This window comes from Lactuca saligna, chromosome 1, assembly GCF_052625555.1.
Source record: "Lactuca saligna cultivar CGN05327 chromosome 1, ASM5262555v1, whole genome shotgun sequence".
NCBI lineage: Eukaryota > Viridiplantae > Streptophyta > Magnoliopsida > Asterales > Asteraceae > Lactuca > Lactuca saligna.
Genome location: NC_136417.1, coordinates 4149073 through 4152825, shown reverse-complemented (window position 1 = coordinate 4152825; position 3753 = coordinate 4149073). Strand labels below are relative to the sequence as shown.

Below are 3753 nucleotides of genomic sequence, written 5' to 3'. Positions count from 1 at the left end.
GATATTTTATGGTTATTTTGATTTAATTTCTTTTTCACATATCAATTTATAGTTTTTTCTATTTTAATGAATCCACATAATACTTTAATATAATAATTACAATAAACATAGTAATAAATGAATGTCAATTTCATTAGTGAACTTACCTTCTTATTTTAAAATTTCAAAATTAAAGCTCATTAGTTTATTTTGTTTATTTATTTAAATTTAAAAGATAAAAAAAATCAATTTTAATAATTCATTATTTTTCTTACTTTCTTATAAATATAAAGTTCTTAAATATTTACAAGTTTATATTTCATTTTAATTAACTCATTTAATATATAAGTCTTACACCTAGTTTTAAATACAAATAACAACTTATTGTAGGATGATATGATCTAAGTATCGTTCTTCATGTAGGAGCCAATTTAAATACTTTCAATATCCTCAAAAAAAAATATATGTTGCATTATCCCGTTCAATTCATTTCTCAAAAGCTAACAAGAATATAAATAAATAATTTTCTATTGATTTTTATGGAAAGTTATCAACAGGTGGTTCGATTACAAGTTTACAAATGAAAATTAAGGTTTTTGTTAGACAAAATGAGGATAAAATTGAAACAATAAACCACTTATCACATTTTAAATATTTTTTTTTAAAAATCAACACTTTTTTGAAGTTATCAAACAGACCATCCGAATGCTTTCTATCAACAATGATATGTGAAAAACCAATTCTGAATCATCTTTGTTACATTCCAGGAGGGTCTAAGAAGAACATAGTTTGATATTTAATAAAAAATACAATGACTCATCAATTTGTCAATTTCTATCCATGTCCCCAACATAAATTTGCTCTGTGTGTCATGTTGTAATAGTTAAAGTAATTATGAGTTTGTTGTCATATTTAACAAAATGAATATGAAGCAATTATTTTTCCGAAAAAAGAAATTTGTTTTGATTTTATATAATTTAAAGTTAACAACAAATTAGTTACCATATTAAGGGTTTTGATATTGCTTCATACTTTTCCTTCTCCACTGTAAAACACGAACGTGCAACATCTCATCCACCATATCATTATCCCTCAATCATATTTGTCGGTCCTGCAAAAAAAATATCATCATTTTCAAGAATGAACTGATTTTTCATATGAATTTTGTGTATTATATGTTAACAGCAAAAAACACAGTGCACAGGTCAACGCTACTAAAAAAAAAGATTATTAATTCTTTATTTACAAAAAATATATATATATATATATTAACAAAAAATGGCTACATTAAGCCATGGAGGGCAATGTGAGTGGACTTGGAGGAAAAAAATGAAGGGCAAATAGGTAAAAGATTACACGCTGAATACATTAATGTTTATAGCCTTCTACAGGGAAAGGAATTGAAGCCCATAAAATGAGTCAAGTCTATGATAGGTACCAATAGTCTTTATGGCGCTCTTACCCCTTATGCAAAGCACCAATGACTTCGGTCTTCTGAAAGGGGCTTAGGGCATATCATCAAAGAAAGAATCCCGAGGAAGGGGGTGAAGCTGAGGTTAGAAACGGTTTCTCCCGTTGTTGGTAGTTCCTCAGGTCGGGTTGTTTATTTTTCAGAGCTTTTTCATAGGCAGACTACATATACGTTTATGATAGGTTCATATTTAATTACATTTATGGTCCAACTTTAAGAAATGCTTAATTACATAAACAGACAATTGAAGGGAAAGATAAATATGGGAATGATACCAAAAAAAAAAGGACCACAATTACTCCTACATGTTTATGAAGAACATCGATCTGCACCTTTTTTATAACCAAAACAGTCACATAAAGCAACCCATATCTCCACTTGAAATATTAACATAATTTTTTTAAATGAGTGTGAACTAAATGTCTAAATGTATATGTATTACACCAAAAACACACATAAAAATTTAGTTTAGAAGAACTTAAATATTTGCTAAAACAAACAATAAGAGGAAATAATTTTTACCCCATGTGGCTACAAACATAACCGTTTTGCCTGTCTTGGATGCATCTGTAAATTGACCAAGAAAAAAAGCAATTTATTATAGAACAGAGAAAGATTCAAAAGATGTACCCCTTTTTAGAAAACTGTTTTACTACTTATGAAGCACAAAACTACATAATCTTTATGACCCAAGAAGCCTAAATAGATTACCTCTCTTAATAAACCTAAATCCCTTCATCCTCTATTTATGAATCTTCAATAATCAATTTCACAAGGTAATGACCTGGTTGAATAGATCTGCCACAGAAATCAAACAAAAAAAATTATACAGTCATAAAAAATAGACAAACATTTCATCCAACACCTTATCTGCGTACAATATACATTTCTTCAAAAGTACAAACAGAAGAAGATCCAACAATTAACTGCACCATTTTAGGATTAATTAGAGTCTCGAAATGTTAAATATCAAGAAAAACAATAATTTATATTAAATGTAAAATGCGTAAATATAACCATACATGCTTCCGTTTATGACGGTAGATAAGGGTTGAGTAAGCCCCGATTTCCTATTGACCGACAGAGCGGTGACGAACAGAAAGACGAAGACGTTCAATCAATTTGGGTAATGCTTACCAGCATGGAAATCCGTGTGCGGCTAACCATTGCTAACATATTGTCCGACCACCTAACTCATCGTCGTCCGGTTGAACCGCCACGCCATCATCGCCCAACCGGCGTGTATGACTGTATTAGCGGAAGTAGCGATGGTGGAGATGGGACAAAATCGCAATAACTGAAAAAAGTGGGACAAATAAAGCTGTTCTATATCATGTATCCCTATTCTGTTCCATCTATTTCCTAGCAAAAACAAAGATATCAAAGAAGTGAAACAGTTATGCCTCTGGTAGAAACCACTTCACAAATCAAAAGCACTTAAATTAGTATAAACATGTTCGTGTATTCCTTTGGACATTGAACACAGAATACAGAAAGATGGTTGATTGGAAGAGGGATGCGGTGACCTACAAAAACCGGTATAAGCAGGGGAATATACAAATGAAAGATGTTTTTACCTGAATACTGAAAATCGGAAATTGAGCCTTGAAAAAAAAACGACGCTTGATTAAAAACTTTCATCCAAAATTGAGGCGATGAATTAAAAAGAAAAAAAAATCACACAATTGGAAGATGCATATTGGAGATGCGTTGGGTTTGTGAGAACTGATGGCTGATGTCTGGATTTAGGGGTACATAGGGAGCGACAGTATGTTCCAGGTCCGAATACAAGCAATTGGAAAGCTCTCGCAAGAAGGCTTAGGGAGGAGGAACGCAGAAGCGGGTTCCCATTCTTCCCTTCCCGCTGACCATCAGCAGCTGTGTCGGATCGACGTCGGATGCAAGGTCGGCGGCGGTGTGTTGACGGAGGTGAGAATGAAAATTATGAGGGTGTTTGGTTAATCTTTTTAAAGGGAAAAGGACTTTTAGGAAAAATAAAAAAGGTTAGAAATTTTTTGCCCTTTTAGGAAAAATAAAAAAGGTTAGAAATTCTGACTTTTCCAAAAAGTCAGTTTTTCTTATATCAAATTCCCAAAAGTTACTTTTCAAATATTTTTACCAAACATCTTTTCCTCTTATCTTTTTCTAAAAGTTCTTTTTATCCCTCAAAAAGATAGGCCAAACACCCCCTAAGAGGGAAAACGGAGTTGAGGGCAAAAATATTGGAGTCGGTGGAGCACCAACCGGCTTTGAGGAAGAGAAGATAACGATGGGAAAACGTAAGGCGGTGTGTGCGAACAACG

The 3753-nt window shown here is 32.4% G+C and overlaps 1 long non-coding RNA gene across 5 annotated transcripts; it reads right to left on the bottom strand.

The window, feature by feature from the left end:
* Positions 1–706: 706 nt before the first annotated feature.
* Positions 707–3410, bottom strand: LOC145032280 (uncharacterized). Of its 5 annotated transcripts, none has more exons than XR_013677095.1 (6): positions 3028–3409; positions 2473–2812; positions 2162–2376; positions 1973–2017; positions 982–1090; positions 707–841 (listed from the first exon to the last, which is right to left on the bottom strand). It is a non-coding gene; the product is annotated as an uncharacterized LOC145032280 (long non-coding RNA). The 5 variants fall into 5 exon arrangements; XR_013677125.1 differs by lacking the exon at positions 707–841 and having other exon boundaries at positions 863–1090; positions 2162–2248; positions 2316–2376; positions 3028–3410; XR_013677103.1 differs by lacking the exon at positions 707–841 and having other exon boundaries at positions 863–1090; positions 3028–3054; positions 3134–3410.
* Between the last annotated feature and the right edge of the window lie 343 nt (positions 3411–3753).